At 44.2% G+C, this 17,391-nt stretch overlaps 1 protein-coding gene across 5 annotated transcripts in view; it reads left to right on the top strand.

The window, feature by feature from the left end:
- Positions 1–17,391, top strand: part of NOX4 (NADPH oxidase 4) — a 163,184-nt gene that overhangs the window by 106,141 nt on the left and 39,652 nt on the right. The gene's annotated exons all lie outside the window — the stretch shown is intronic.

Consider the following 17,391-nt stretch of genomic DNA (forward strand, 5'->3'; position numbering starts at 1 on the left):
TAATGCTGTTTTAAATTGTAATGTCCTTGCATTATAGTACAACAGTATGATTGGCTGAACTTGTACCATTGCTTGACAAGAATGAATGGTTTCCTAACACATGGAATCAGCCAGGGTTTGGCAGCTAATTAAAAAAAAATTCTTTACAGATGTTTTCATAAGTAATTGACTGCCGCTTATAATGTCATTAATCAGTGCAAAATTGTTTGCTTGTTACCGACATGAGTCATTGGCTGCAGTTCATTTACAAACTGGTTGGTGACTATTGACGCATCCTGATTTCTCTGGGAGTTCTGGTAGAAGCATAGGTTTGAGCTCAGCAATATGGGGAACCTAGTCAGCCTCATAATATAGGCCGTACCCTCATTCCCCTTTTTCCTATTCTGTGCCGATTTCCATTGTATGAATAGTTAATGGAAGTTGAGTCCATATAATGCCAGATCCTCTAAACCAGCACCTCTGCATTGACTTCAGTTGAACAACACTTCTTTGCATTAGCTGACGATATGGCCCATAATTCATCTTAATAATATGAAGGCTTTGTGGGATCTATGCAGTTTGCTGAGCTTAGAGAGAGAGAGAGAGCCTTGAAACAAGGCAGGGTAGAATACAGGAAAAAATGTGAATAGCTTGGGGAAGTAATGTCCAGTGGTGGGAGCATGAACATGAGACCAGCCAACAAATATTTGATTGGTGTAAACACCAAAGAAAGAGAATCCCTAGCATTCCTAACTAAAGATCCCTAGCACTTCTCACTAGGTCCTTGGTACATCATACACTCAGCTTCTCACTTTACTAATTTAATGAGTTTATGAATGCTGAGCTTGTCAAGTCACTTGTCTGTGCCAGTGAAAAAGGAGAAAAGAGAAAGGAGGGTTGTCCATCTGTTTCAGATTTTACTAAGATTCATAGTTATTTATTATAGTAGTTCATATGGTCAAACCAAGAATGTTGCCCCATTGTGCTAGCAGGAGGGATAGCTCAGTGGTTTGAGCATTGGCCTACTGAACCTAGCATTGCAAGTTCAATCCTTGAGGAGGCCATTCAGGGATCAGGGGTAACATCTATCAGGGGCAGTACTTGGTCTTGCTGTGAAGGCATGGGACTAGACTCAATGACCTTTCAAGGTCCCTTCCAGCTCTATGAGATAGGTATATCTCCATATGTTATATCACTACCCATTGAGCCCAACAATCTATCCACCTATATAAATACCTAGGACCTGTTCCTCCACTCACACTAGTGTATATCAGGAGTAACTCCATCTTCAAAGAGTGCTACATATGTGCAAATTCAGGACCTTTAAATTCACACCTTAGTGTTCACACTGAGAAGTTACAGTGCAGCACTTCAGTGCACAGTGCTGTTGACACCACATTAGTCTGAACTGCAGGGCAGTGTAGCCATGTCCTTAGGCTCCTAACTCACTTAGCTGCTTTTGAAAATGTTGCCCTTAGCATAGTCTTGTAAAACACACCTCAAGTTGATAATGAGATCTGACTTGACTCATATCCTGCCTAGCGTATGAGATATCCACCTTTTACACCTGAATCCACAAATGAGGCAAGAGTGAGCAGCAGTGCTGACACTAACTGTAAAAGATTGGTCTTGAAGACAAAATTATGTTCATTAATCAAGTTGTTGACTCTGATGCTTGGACAATTCTTAGAGAACATCCAGCTTAGTTCTAAACATCCTGGTCCTGATTGTCCTGTCACTTACACCCATATAATTTCCCATACACTTTAGTATAGTTACTGCTGATGTGCCCTGCTATGAGTGAGAGGAGAATCAGCATTCATGTAATCATCTCACATTGCCTAATGGCAAACTTCTGAAAGGGGCCGAATTGGACGCTTGTCAAAGGTAAAAAGAAAATGATTAGGCGGAAAAAGATAAAAGAGCCGAGAGTCACTACATCTGAACAGGGAATTATGTTGTTAAGTTAAGCATGCTAGAAAGGAGATAATACTGCACAGAACTGTGCTAATTAGAGACATATCAAGCCCTTGTATAAAATATTCTCAGCACCATCCACTTCTAACAAGTTTCTCCTTACTTAAAAGTTACCTGAAAAGAAATAATTAAACTAAGTTTGTGGCCCCTTTGCATCCTCATGATATTACATAAGGTCTGATACAATGTTTTAAAGTATGTTGTGTTTTTCTCTATTTGTTTTTACCATAGAAATACCAGTAATGTCAAGTCTTATTTTCCCTGTCTTGGAAGGAAACTTCTTGGATGATTCGTAGATGTTAAGGCTAGAAGGGACAATTATGATAATTTAATCTGACCTGCTACATAACATAGGTCATATAGCCTTACCTGGTCATTTCTGCTTCAAGCCTATTACTTGTTTGACCTAGAGCATATATTTTAGAAAGATATTCAGTCTAGTTTTAAAGACTTCAAGTGATGTAAAATTCACCACCTCTCTAGGTAACATTTTAGGTATCAGCAGCACCTAGGGTGTCCAGATGTCCCAATTTTATTGGGACAGTCCCAATTTTGGGGTCTTTTTCTTATATAGGCTCCTATTAACCCCTACCCCCTGTCCCAATTTTTCACATTTGCTGTCTGGTCACCCTAGCACTGACATTGCTACAACCTGGAGAGGGCTACAGGCCCAGCTGAGGGCAGTTATACACTTTCTGTTGGGGGAGTGTGAGCACCTGGGTGGCAGTCACTGGGCTAACAAGGTAACTGGGGTAGAATATAAGGGGAAGAAACAGAAGGCAAGGGGGCAGCTCAGAGGGTGGCCTGGGCTGGGGACTGAGAGTGGTAGGAAAGCATACCCTTGCTATAAACTTGCATTGAATGGTATTACTGTGTAAGAGAGGAATAAATACTCATCTTGGTAAGAGATAAACAGTCTGGTGTGTGATTGTGAAACTACCTGACCTAGCCAGGGAGTGAGGTTCACCGGGTAGTGCCAGAGGCACCCTGTGATACTCTCAGTGTTCAAAATTGGGGCCTTTTTTCTAGTCTGAATTTGTCTAGCTTCAGCTTCCAACTGCTGGATTTCTTTATGCTTTTGTTCTGTGATATTAAAGAGCCCCCTACTATCAGAAATGTCTTCCCTGTGTAGATAATTGTAGCCTGTGATCAATTCACCTCTTAACCTTAATTTGATTAAACTAAATGTAGTCCCCTTGTTTGAGGAGCCTCTGAACCCTATCAGAGGTATCCTGATTAGACAGGTCTCTACACCAGTGTTTCCCAATGACCTGTCTGTGAGATTTCCCTGACACAATTTAGGAAGGCAGCAAGCTGGTCCCTGGTTTCAGAAAGGTTGAAAGACACTGCTGTGTGCTGGCTTTGAAGGACTGCAAATTCCATGATGCAGTGGTGGGTACCTGCTGGGACTGGACTGAGCTTCCTGGGTCAGAAACTGCTGCAGAAGGGGTGGCAGGTGCCATTTCCCAGGCAGGGAGCTGGAGCAGAGAGCTGCTGCTCTGTGGGGTCTACGCTAAGGAAAAGCAGTGACAGGGCCCTTTTGTTGAGTTGCCAGGATTGAAGATACATGACCAAGGGTAAGACTACATTCCAATTGACATCTTGTCAGTGCTGAGCCCTATGTCATGGACTCCTTTGCCACAGCTAGGCACTGAGAGCAGTAGCTGTGGGTTGTGCGGCAGATCTGAATTTGGTTTACAGATAACTGAGGAAAGAGTGAGTTACTGCTGAGCTACAGTCTCTGGGCTGAAGAGGTGGTGTTAAGACTCAGTGTAGCTACATTAAGTTTAAGAAGAAATGAGGGGGAATTTATGATATGGGCTCTTGCTCTCTGACACGTTACTGCCAGCTAGTACTGCGCAACGTAGGCTGTCACAATACAGAATTACTTTACTCCTCCTTGTTTCACCTGGGACTGCCTTTGCCAGACTTACAGAGTGCTGGCCTGAACTCCTGCCCACCTAGCACTCCAACACAAAAGAAGGCCCAGGACTGTAAATTTAAGGGAGCGTGCGCACTCATGGACAGGGTGAGTCTGTGTATAATGCTAAGAGTGTTGGTGAGGTGTATGTTGCCTTTGACTATTAGTTGAACTATGCATTAGGCGAGGTATTTTCAGTAAAGATAAGGTGTTAGTACCGTTATACAAGGCACTGGTGAGACCTCATCTGGAATACTGTGTGCAGTTCTGGTCTCCCATGTTTAAGAAGGATGAATTCAAACTGAAACATGTACAGAGAAGGGCTACTAGACAGATGCGAGGAATGGAAAACCTGTCTTATGAAAGAAGACTGAAAGAGCTTGGCTTGTTTAGCCTAACCAAAAGAAGGCTGAGGGGAGATATGATTGCTCTTTATAAATATATCAGAGGGATAAATATCAGGGAGGGAGAGGAATTATTTAAGCTTAGTACCAATGTGAACACAAGAACAAATGGATATAAACTGGACACTAGGAAGTTTAGACTTGAAATTAGACACAGGTTTCTAACCATTAGAGGAGTGAAGTTCTGGAACAGCCTTCCAAGGGGAGTAGTGGGGGCAAAAGACATATCTGGCTTCAAGACTAAACTTAATAAGTTTATGGAGGGGATGGTATGATGGGATAGCCTAATTTTGGCAATTAATTGATCTTTGATTATTAGCAGGTAAATAGGCCCAATGATCTGTGATGGGATGTTAGATGGGATGGGATCTGAGTTACTACAGAGAATTCTTTTCTGGGTGCTGGCTGGTGAGTCTTGCCCACATGCTCAGGGTTTAACTGATCGCCATATTTGGGGTTGGGAAGGAATTTTCCTCCAGGGAAGATTGGCAGAGACCCTGGAGGTTTTTTGCCTTTCTCTGCAGCATGAGGCACAGGTCACTTGCTGGAGGATTCTGTGCACCTTGAGGTCTTTAAACCACGATTTGAGGACTTAAATAACTCAGATATAAGTTAGAGGTTTGTTACAGGAGTGGGTGGGTGAGATTCTGTGGCCTGCGTTGTGCAGGAGGTCAGACTAGATGACCATAATGGTCCCTTCTGACCTTAAATCTATGAATCTATTGCAGCACCACCTACTGACCTGGTACAATTGTAACAATTAACCTATATTCATCTGTTGCATTTCCCCCTGTGTGGTGTTAGGATAACTCTTGGTGAGCACAGCAATCATCTACAGACTTTCAGGAGGGGAGTCGCATTGTGATGATTACATGGCTATCAGTTACAGTCCATGCACATTTTGATGGTTCCAGTCATGTTTCATTTGCTTTTGTGGGTTCCTTTTTTTGTGGGTTTTATGGCAAATTTATTTGCCTTTTGTAGACAGCACAAAAGAAACATTTTTATAGGAGAGATTTTAATAAGAAGAAGGTTGCTTGGTGGAGAAATTGAGAGGATGCCCATATGAAAGGGGGAAGAGAAACTAAGGGATGGTTGAGGCTTGTGGTGTTAGTTGACAAGAGGGAGCTGGGGTGAAGGAACACAGTAGAAGACAGGGCAGGGTGGTCTGGTGTGGCAAGGACTAGAATGCAAGAGCAAGGAGTTTGAACTTGATACAGAGGATGAAGGGAAGAAGTGAGGGGAAATTCCATGGGACAGTTGCTTGTGAAAGGTCCCAAAATTGTGCCAATATTTATAATTAAGCAGTAATTATTAGTTATCATTATTGATATTTAGGTATCACCCAGAGTTCCCACTCAGGTTTGGGTCTTCATAATTCTGGCCACTGTGCTAACAGATTGGTTAAAAGAAGGATCTTGCCCTGAAGAGCTTACTTTGAGTCCTGATTCTAAGAAGAGCTCCTTAGAGCTATTATATTGTATTAGTGAAGCCTGCCCTGCCTTCAAGGTATTACCAAATGATGGTAATAACTGGTATCAAGGTGAAAAAGATCATGCCATAGCATGTTAATAAAAGTGCAAGGATTGTGTCTGGATTAGGTAAAACCACAAAGAATTGTGGGATCAGAATCAAAGAAAAGAACAGCACAGCTGCAGGTTTTGGGGCCCCAGACAGAGAAGGGGCAAGAACTCTGCCCTGCCCTTTGCCTGCTGGCGCCCTGGTCCTACAATGAACTCTGTGTGGACAGATCCCCACTGAATTCAGTGTCGGTTACATCAGAATTGGAGTCAATGGAGCTGCACAGGAAGCTCATTCCAGGAGCAGTCTTAGTCTTAAAAATGGTAGTAAGAGATTTCAGATACTACAAATGCAGGTATTAAAAAGATCGGATGAAATCCTTCACCACTGAAGTCAATGGAGTTTTGCCATTGACTTCAAGGGAGATAGGATTTCACCCACAGTCTAACAAATTTTGAAGAAGCAGTTACAAGCACTTTGAAAAGGTAGATGTGAGAGAAAATCTTCTGTGCACTGTGAGTTTAATTTTACATGTATGTTAGCTGTTTTAAAGTTCCATGTGGCTACATATGCTCTTTTAAGCTTTAAGTCATGTAAATTTCAACAGTTCTACTTTAGCTTTGGCAGTCTGTATAGTATAACATAATTGAACTATTTTATTCAAAGCATCTCGTTACTTCTAACTGAGGGTGGGGTTTGCTGACTGGAAATAAAAGATTCATAAACTTTTCAAAATATCTGGGAGATGAAATCATGAATTTGTTCAAAAATGACTAATATAAGATAGCCATAACAGTGTATAGTATATAACTTTTGTTGGTCAAAGGGAGAAGCTTTTGAGTTTTTCAGAGCTAAGGAGGAGCTCTGGGATCTTGGGACCAACACTGTTAAAACAGCACTGCAAATATCATGCAAGATAGGACATTACAAAAGATTTTGCTTTTGCTTATTTGGTGATATAAAAAAGCATTTTTTTTATAAAGCTGTGTGCTTACTGATTTAATGTATACTGCCCCCAGTGAGAGTTATTAACTACTTATGTAGGGATGTGATGGAGTCTGAGATAGATGAGGTGGTTATCTATGGCTGAGATTGGGAGGCACACCCTCGCGCAATTTGTCATCATATTTTGGTCCCTATGGAAGGCTGGGCTAACTGTAAATCCAGCAAAGTGTATGATTGGAAAAGAAGAGACCACCTATTTGGGATATACTTTGGGGAAGGGCCAGGTCATTCTTGTAACAACTTTTCATGAAAAAAATTGAATTTTTGGCTAAAATAAAAACCAAAATATGTTGGCCAAAGTCTGGAATATTTGCATTCTGAAATGCCCTCACAGTGCCTCATTGGAGTTGTAGTTTTGGGCCTCATGTTTCCATTCTAATTTATAAATGGATTCTGTGGTTGGACAACATCACCCATGATGCACAACAGGCTTCTCTTGCAGTGAGGGGTCACAGTTCATCATCATGGCTGCAGTGCATTGCAGGAGATGAACCTAGGGTGACCAGATGTCCCGATTTTTATAGGGACAGTCCCAATATTTGGGGCGTTTTCTTATATAGGCTCCTATTACTCCCCACCCCCTGTCCCGACTTTTCACACTTGCTATCTGGTCACCCTAGATGAACCCAGCCCATGGAGGAGAATTGGAGCACAAGGCATCCAAACTACAACTCCATGGGACACCACAGTAATTTCAGAATTATTTCAGTTTTCAGATGAAAATCAACAGTAATTCAGTTTTGGGGCATTTAGTTTGTGTATGAAAAAGCAAAATTTTCTGCCGAAAGCAGACACTCTTCATAAAAAATAGTGTCAACAGAAAAATTTCAACTAACCTAAATGACTGGGACAAGATTGGTCTATTACGGCCTTCGGTTTTGTAAAACACTGTTTTGATGTGTAACCCCCAAGGAGATTACCTATATTCCTGGAGCTGTGTCTGCAGGCAGCTCAGGGACGGGGGAACCAAGGCAAACTCAGAGTCTGCCCAGCAACCAATAGGGAGTGAGATGCCCCTCCCAAGGAGTTCAGGAAAGGGGAGAAGCCATTTTGGAGTCAGTCTGGAGCCAGCTAGGGCCAGGGCCAGGGATGGCACAGTGGTTTGAGCAGTGGCCTGCTAAACTCAGGGTTATGAGTTCAAATCATAGAATCTCAGGGTTGGAAGGGACCTCAGGAGGTCATCTAGTCCAACCCCCTGCTCAAAGCAGGACCAAACCCAACTAAATCATCCCAGCCAGGGCTTTGTCAAGCCTGACCTTAAAAACCTCTAAGGAAGGAGATTCCACTACCTCCCTAGGTAACCCATTCCAGTTCTTCACCACCCTACTAGTGAAAAAGTTTTTCCTAATATCCAGCCTAAACCTCCCCCTCTGCAACTTGAGACCATTGCTCCTTGTTCTATCATCTTCTACCACTGAGAACAGTCTAGATCCATCCTCTTTGGAACCCCCTTTCAGGTAGTTGAAAGCAGCTATCAAATCCCCCCTCATTCTTCTCTTGTGCAGACTAAACAATCCCAGTTCCCTCAGCCTCTCCTCATAAGTCATGTGCTCCAGCCCCCTAATCATTTTTGTTGCCCTCCGCTGGACTCTCTCCAATTTATCCACATCCTTCTTGTAGGGGGCCACTTAAGGATCTGGGACAAAAATCAGTATTTGCTCCTGGTAGTGAAGGCAGGGGGCTGCACTCAGTGACCTTTCAGGGTCCCTTCCAGTTCTGTGAGATAAGTAAATCTCTAAAATTATAGGACTGACTGTGTGGGGAGTTAGTAAGTCCCAGGCCTGAATGCAGGGTTCAACCTGAAAACAGATCCCTCAGCTGGGGTTTTCGTTCTCCACTGGTGATTTCCAGTTTGTAGAGTTTTGCTGGGGAAGCTTCCCCAGCCAGGCTGGATTCACCCTGCAGCTCCCTAGATGAGACCAGTCACCACATGGTCAGCTCTGCTCTGTCTGCTAGTCCAGGGCTGCTGAGTGTGTGTCTGGACGCTGGGCTAGGAGACTACAGTTTGGATTTTAGTACAGATTTTAGTGCACCTTGAGCCCTGCACCCCTTTTTGGTGAGGGAAAATCCTGGAACCGACACAGCCTGATTCCTGCCGGAAGAGGATCCCTGCCCGCAGAGATCAGACCCTCTGCAGTGACTGAGGAGTCCAGAGTCATCTCTGAACCTGAGGCTCATTCATGGAGTTTGTGAGTGCACCATCTTGTAGTCAGTCAGGGAATTTGTTTTGGGGACCCCCTACTCCCTGAACTGTGTTCTCAAGCCAGGGAATAAGGATTTGGGAATTTTATAACCAGCTGCATCTTAAACCTGTGGAGGGATTTACCACCTTTTCCCAGTTGTCAGTCCTTTGGGCTGTACTGAACCCAGTCAGATACACTGCTAAACCACTGCAGAGTAGATATCGTGGTCATAGGTCATCAAGGGCCCCAACAAAGTACATGTACCAACGGGACACTGATCTTACATTTGCTACCTCAAGTCATGTGAGTGGGGAAAGTCACAGGTATTAGCAGCGTGGGCACTGGTGAACCTAACAGTGTTACCCTGTTATGTTATATTTGTCTCCTGTTTAATATAATTATTGTGTTGAATATATTGTATGTGTTTGTGTTATTTCTTGGAAGTCTTCAACTGTCTGGCAAGTAAGTGGGGATTACCCTGTGGTTAGAATTTTCCTCCCATGCTGCCCTGGTGACCCTGCCAGGAAGGAGCGAGGCGGGTGGAGGCACCACCTAATAAATTATTTGGAAAAAATAAAGAAGATGCACCCTGCTGAGTGGGTGGCGGGATCCAGAAGAACCCAGCCTTGTCCATCACAACCTGTAAGCAGATAGGTATTAAAGAAGGTAACCAGGTGGAGAGGGGGGCACTACAGGTGGTTCCAGATTCCTTTAAAGTTTGCCAGCCATTTTGTTGGACAGATTTCACAGTAAGACATGTTGGTTGTTCAAGAGCTTGACCTGGTTCTCAGATTACATTTTCCCTGTTTTGACATGAGGAATGTATCCTCGTGTAAGAGATGAGAAACTATTCCCCCTCTCCAAGGAGGATTTAAATTAATTACTTGCAGAATTTCTTGTAGGCTTTACGCCCCCATTGGCTCAGTTATTTTTTTTATGGCATTTTACCATCTGAGTCATCAGCTTTCCTAGAGTAAACAAGCATCTGTGTGCTCTGCTTAAAACAAGTTTAAGACTGACTTATTACTCAAAAGTGTTTGCTTTCTTATACTGGGTCAGCTTAAAATTAAAGAGGGTGCATTTTTTGTTTTCTCTGGCAGTGTTCTTCTAGAGGACATTTTTAAAATAAACCTCTTCAGGTGCAGTGAAGCTTCTCTTTGCATCCAGGGCAGGGATCGGTAACCTTTGGCCTGCGGCCCGCCAGCATAAGGCCCCGGGTGGGCCGGGCCGGTTTCTTTTCCTGCTGCGTCTGGAGGTTTGGCAGATCGCAGCTCCCACTGGCTGCAGTTCGCCGCTCCAGGCCAATGGGGGCTATGGGAAGTGGCGCGGGCCGAGAGATGTGCTGTCCGCTTCCCGCACTGCTTCCTGCTGATCCCTGATCTAGGGTCTAGACGGGAGGTGGGGAGAAGGGCAACCCAGCAGGCTAGAGGGAACAGTTCTCTTTGCAGAGATACCTCCATGTTACCATTTCCTGGGCATTATCTCCTCTGTAGATCTTTCTAGGTTTCTTATAGACATCTGTGCCCACTGGGGGCCAGGATGCACCACTAGAGGGGCAGAGCTGCCAAGGGGGCAGCGTGTATGACCTTTGCGTGACCTGGCTGCACAATAATCTGGTGGGAATCCACCAGGTTTGGGTGCATCACCCTTTGGCTTTTTTCTCAGCGATGGCAAACGCTGCCCATCAGTGGGACAATGCAGGAATTTCCATGGGTATTCCTCACAGAGATTTCCCTCTTTCGAGTCCCCTGCATTGGGTTTGAGCGTGGGAGGGGCTGAGCTGATCCAGTCTTTTAATTTGTTATGAAGACAAATGTGATCTAGAGTAACTGAGAGACAGTACGTATGGAAATCATCTCACCCTTGATGGCACTATTTCCAAAATCACTTTTGAGACCAGAAATGCACTTTGACACTGTGCTGGGTCTCTCGGGAGATCTGTCAGTGGAGTCAAAGGCAAGGTGTTCCCAGGTCACAAGAACCGGTTGCTAAAATTAGACCTCCGTGAAGAACCGGTTGTTAAAGGGCCAGGAGGTGGGCAAAGAACTCTGGACCACGTGCAGGACCATCCTGTTGCTCCCAGGATTCCCAGCCAGGGAGGCTGAGGCTCCCCCGGCCCCTCTCCCGCTTCCCCCCCAGATGCAGCATGGCCAGCCGCCGGCATCAGCTGGGCAGCTGAGCTGAGCTTGGGAGTCGTCCTGCTGCCGCTTTTTGAGCGGCCCGGCAAGGTGTGTGGCGGGGATGCTGCAAGCTCCAGGGCTGGCCAGAGGGGAGGGGGCAAGTGGGGCAATTGACCCGGGCCCTGCAGGGGCCCCTGGCCCCATGAGGATGACTCCTCCCAGGCCCTCCCCCGCTTCTCCCACCCCGCAGAGCCGCAGCATGGCCAGCAGCTGAGCAGCTCAGCTGAGCAGCTCAACTGAGCTCTGGGCTGCCGGCAAGGTAAGGGAGTGGGGTGGTTGTGAGCTCCGGGGTCGGGGGGGGGGGCAAGTGGGGCAATTTGCTCTGGCCCCATGAGGATGTCTCCCCCTGGCCCCTCCCCCCCGCAGAGCTGCAGCGTGGCCAGCAGCTGGGCAGCTCAGCTGAGCTCCTGAGTTGTCCTGCTGCTTTGAGCTGCCGGCAAGGGAAGGGGGAGGGAGGCTGCAAGCCCCAGGGGTGCTGGGGGGGGGCAATTTGCCCCAGGCCCTGCAGGGGCCCCCTGGCCCCACGAGTATGTTTCCCCCTGCCCAGCCCCTCCCCCACTTCCACCCCCCCCCTTAAATCAGAACTTTTTATAAGGAACCGGTTGTTAAGATTTTGGTATCTCATCTCTGGTTGTAACACACACTGGTGTCACTGCAAGCTTCTCCTTTTACCCCACCAGTATGACTCAGATCTGACCTAGAAGGAAACACTGTGATTGAGAAGGTAATTTTGACTTATTGTCCATTCAATCCATGGCAGTTCTGCTGCAGATGTCATTGGGTTTCCCACATGTGCTGGTGATTTTCCAGTGAATACACCTGTCCCTTAGTATTTTGAATAAGAAGGATCTTGTTGCATAGGTAACTGAATATCTGCTTGGTGGTAACAACTTTTGAGTATTTCTGACCCCTGTTGAATTTTAACCACTTAGAGAGGATGTAGAAAGATGGTCTAGGTATAATTAATGCTGCTTCATTGCAAGGGAGGGAGGGGAATATGGACTAGATGATTTCTTGAGGTTCCGTTCCAGCCCTACATTTTTATTATTGTTCCTGAGAGTAAATAAAAGGAAGAGTTAGGTACAGAAGCTCACCTCATCTCTCCCCTCCCTACACTTCATATTACACAAGAACCAGCAGATTATAATGAGAATTAAAATTTGAGCAGCATTTGTGAACCTTCTGTAGATTCGGTCACACATCAATTTTACCTGAAAATTATTTATGTAGCAAAGCTCTTTATAAAAATAATGAAGGCTGTAATCAGCTCATATTAATAAGGCAACATTACCTTCTTCTAATTACCATGCACAAAGTTTGCCATATCAGTGGAAATAGAACACAACTTGTTAATAAAAGGGCTTCTTTTTATGGAAATCCTTGCTCCAGTTTCACAGCACTGCTTGTTGCTTTGGGCAAATCCGTGCTCTCTTTAATGACACTGTTTTATCCATATTACTAACGATTTTATCAAGATAATTATTCTCTGTGATTTTGCTGTTGCAATTAGAGTAAAATAAAACCAGAAACCACAAAACTTTGTACTGCCGACAACAGACAGAATTACTATATGACTAAGGCCATTTGTTCTCAGTACAAATGTATCATTGTGTATTACAAAATTTGAAAAAAATAAGTGAAATCAGTGCAAAAAATCAATGTAGTAGATGTCTGGGTAAATATCAGGATAACTATCACTCTCTTCTGTTTTTGCCCCCCCTGTCCCCCCCCCCCCCCCAAAAAAAAAGCTTTCAAAAAAACCCTTAAGTTCTAAAAGATAGTCAGGTGTTGTTGTTTTTTTAATTTTTGACCCATTTTAGCATGAAAAGTAATTCACTGACTTTTATTTGCTTTGACTATGGATAACTATCCATGTTATCTATAAAGTTGGCATCATGTATGTAGTGGATGTGGGATTGAGAATAGTACGTACACCGACATTCTGCTATTTCTGACCTAGCTCCCCACTCTCGAAGGAGAGCTTACTGAATGGCAATCTGGGCAGCCCAGGTTACTGAGTCACCATCTGTCCTTCCGGAGCAGGAAACCAAGTCTGGGGAGTTCCAGCACTTTCAAAATTTAGATGAAAATTGGTAAAAACCAATAATGGCTTTTGTAAAACCTGGTAATATTTTTGGTAAAAACTGACAACAAAGGGCCTTATATAGGACTTAAACCCAGAGAGCTTGGCATAGAATCCTTCAGCTCCAGAAGCCCTTTCTTTTTGAACAAAAAGAATCATGAACAAAAGACACATGGCTGATGGCACTAGCAGCTCCCTTCTTGGTGCTGTGGGCCAGCCACAAAGGGGCAACATCATTCACTCACTCAGATACACAACGCCTGTGCATTAGCACCTCAGGGTTTGTGTCTAGCACCTACATTTTTCTCAAATTTCCTGAGCAGGATGAGTGGTTGTTTGATAGAATTGGTAAAAGAATCCAGGTTCTTTCACTGCTAGGTTATGATCAGAGCTGGTTGAAAAATGCCTTCTCCTCTCTCCCCCCACCCTCCAGATTTATTTTATTTATTTTATTTACTTAATTTGAAAACTTTGACTAGCTGTAGGTGTTTGTTTTTGCTTCAGTCCCAGACAGAAGTGACTGAAAGTTATTGCTAATATCTAGTCTGTTTGATGGGCTTTGTAGAAATGACTTGATGGGTCTTCATCCAGTTCCTAGGTGGCAGATGCCTGCGTCATAAATGTTCCTAGAGATTTTTTTAAAATGGGGTGTGTTTTGGTTTTTAAAATGAAGGTGTATGAATTTCATGTTTGATGAAAAGGGAAACATGGAAAAGATTTTGGTCCATACTATTCCTGGCTCTTTGAATATGTGAGCAAAGTGCAGGAGTGAGCAAGAAACTGCCCACCATCCCCCCCTTTATACTTCCATGTGGGACCTATGCAAAATTATATTCCACGAGCTGTCTTCAGTGCAGGGGTCACTCCCTCTTAGTGTGCCAGCCACACCAAAGATGGTTGGGAGGATGTTGGGCCATGATCCCACCCCGTCCCACTCCCTTTTACACTAGTCAACATAGCTAGCTGGATACACAGAATACAACCCCACCTTGCGTAGAAGGTGGATAAACACTGAGGAAGCACAAGGAGATTGATAGATTTTTTTAAAGCCAGATATGACCATTAGGAGCATCTAGCCAGTTAGCAGGTGTAGAACAGGAAAAGCCAGTCAAATTAGGTGCCAAATCCATCTTGAGTGTTGCTGAAATTGTTCTGCGAGGAGAATTGGAGACTAAAGTAGGTAAACCCCAAACACAAAGCCATTAGAATAAAGGATTTTTAATGAGCTGTTGCGCATATACAATATATTGGATGATGTTTAGAGTCCCTGATTATTTATTCCCTTCTTGTGGAAATGTTTTAAGGGATAAAAATGTGGCAGAGAGGAAGAAACTTGTAAACTACAGCACAGGTTTAGTGGGTGCTAATGTAGTCTTATGTTTTTTGTTCTAATCACATAATTACTGGTAACAGTCTCTTCGCCTAACAGAAAGCACTGCACCTGTGAAATGAGGCTGTCTTTGTACTCACTACAGTAGACGCTAATGAGATTGGTTTCCCCCCACCGTAATGACAAAAGCTGCACAGAAGCGGGGAATGGATGATGGGATGGATCACTTGATGATTACCTGTTCTGTTCATTCCCTCTGGGGCACCTGGCATTCCACTGTCGGAAGACAGACTACTGGGCTAGACTGACCTTTGGTCTGACCCAGTATGGCTGTTCTTATATCCTTAACCAAAAGGAAAAGATATGAAAATAATATGCTTTGTTTTTAGAAACCAACAGGCTTCATGTGACATATTGTTTTATGACTTTATTTTCCATTTCTGGTGAGGTATCTTATGTCCTATAAGGAGTCAAACAACATTTGCATACAGTACTGAGATGTATTTAGTGCCACTCATGTGGGTGCATATTATGGGAACTTCCCCACTCTTAGTTGGCCTCTGTAAGCACCTTACTATGTGCACTGTGTCTTAAAGCTCTGTACTCCTGGGGGAATTTTGCGCCTAAAAATTATGCACACAATATTTTAATATTCTGCATATTGTCAAAATAACACAATATAACCACACCCATTTCAATTATTTTTGTAATTTATTCCAAAATACCTGTTAGCAAGTATGTCTGTACAGTCAGGGGTAACAGAAGAGCTGAGGGAGAAGGAGGTAATTGCTCGGAGGGAGCCTGGGAATGAATCTGGAGGGTTGTTGGGTGCAGGTGGGAGAAGAATGGAACAGGGTTTATTTTAGGGTGAGGGATTGTTAGGGAGTTGGGGAGCCTCCCCCATGGGGACCCTGGCTGACCCTTAGCTTCTCCCATTCAGTCAGGCACATCTGCCCTGTCTCCATCTATCCCTGCATCCCCATTCAGCCAGGCATATCTGCACATGTCCTTGTGTCCTTGCACACCCCTCCCCCATCTCTATGTGGCCCTGCACCCCCACTCACATTCAGCCCCTTGCTCAATATTGACACCCCACTAGCTCCTGTGCCCCTGCCCCAGTCTGTCCCCCCCACTAGCCCTTCTGAATCCCAGTTTGTGTGACCGCCCCCAACAGCCCTGTGTGTCCCACTGTCCATCCCCCCATATCCCCATGGCTCCTCACCTGGTCCTGCAGGCAGGGCGCTGTGAGGAAGCAGCCTCTGCTCCCTCCCTTCTCTGGGGCTGGCTGCTCCAGCCCATGAGCCAGCTGCCCTCTCTTCTGGTGCCACATCAACTCCTGGTGGGCAAAAGGTGTAATTGTAACATGATCCGTCTTGCGGCTTCCCTTTGCCTCCCATCAGAATCAATTATTCTGCAGACGGGGAAAAAAATCTGTGGGGGACATTAATTCTGCTCCTGTGCAGTGATGCAGAGTTCCCCCAGGAGTAGCCCTTAGGAAATATTACTGTAGGTGATTTGGAAGCTAAACACTTCCACACTCCTTTCACAGTAGTTCCTTGTGAAACACTTTATTTCTGAATTATCCTCATATTGCTCCTGTTCAACAGAATTCTGCAGCTCCTAGGACAGTCATTTAAAGCTGTTAACTTATCTCAGGACTCTCCCATACAGAATTTGAAATGTCTCCAATTATTTTCAAGATTTTGTGCAAAATAAACGCATTGAAATTGCCTGGTGCAAGGCTCAAAATCTGTAACTTTTTCTCTGCAGAAATTTTTAAATGATTAGGGAAAATGGAGAAATGGATGTGGTCAGTAGCAATTTGGCAGCACATGGGTTGTCAGTTTGGACTTCCTGCAGAGTGAGGGACAATTAAGGATGTCAGAATTGGCCACTCTATATTTCTACTTGATGTGAGAATAAGCAAATTTAAACCATGATGTGTATTTTTATCTTGTACGAGGGAGATAATGTAAATCTTCTTGCTGAAACAACATTATTATCTTTCTGGATGAGTCATAAAACTGATGTTCTGGCTATTTGTGGATTATAAAGGTTCAGTGATGCTGTGTGAGCCTGAAAATCTACCATGGAACTCACCCATCATTGCAAAAACTTCCAGGGAATCCAGATATACAGGATCGAGTCTGGGCTTAGTTAGTGTGAATTCCTGTATCAGTAGAGCTTACGGGAAAAGTGACACCTAGAGCATCCGTTTACTTTGTCCAAACCCAAGAATTGGGAACTAGATTCATCCTGGGATAAGAGACATTCTTGTAGAGCTGTGAATTGAACTCAGAAGTCCTAAGTTTCAGGCCAGTGCCTTAATCACAAAACCAGCCTTTCTGTATTGTTACTGTCTATGGCTAAAATGCTGTCACATCATACTAGAAGAGTCTATAAATAAAGTCTCAAAACCCATTAGTTAAAGGCTGACAACAGCTAAGTTATTCAATGTCTGTGTCTCTGTTCCTGTCTGGGCAGGGAGAGCAGGTGCTACCATATTAATGGATCACAGCTGACTGGAAAAGTATATTAAGACATTGGCCAAAATATTTTTGCTATCTTTAAATGAAAGGAAGACAAAGAGGAAGCTTTCCTTATATAGAGCAATCATTCTGAGCTGGCCTCTGGATTGACCCTATTTCGTTCAAAGGAGACATGTATGTGAAAGTTGGCCCCAGTTCATGTGGCCTCAAACTTGGCAGTGAACTTAAGAAGAAACATTTTGTAGTTTTGAGTTGAGTCCAACTGATTTAGAAGGGAGCAGATTGACGCTGCAGTTCATGCTGCCCTTGACAAAAAGAC

This window comes from Mauremys mutica, chromosome 1 (genome assembly GCF_020497125.1).
Source record: "Mauremys mutica isolate MM-2020 ecotype Southern chromosome 1, ASM2049712v1, whole genome shotgun sequence".
NCBI lineage: Eukaryota > Metazoa > Chordata > Testudines > Geoemydidae > Mauremys > Mauremys mutica.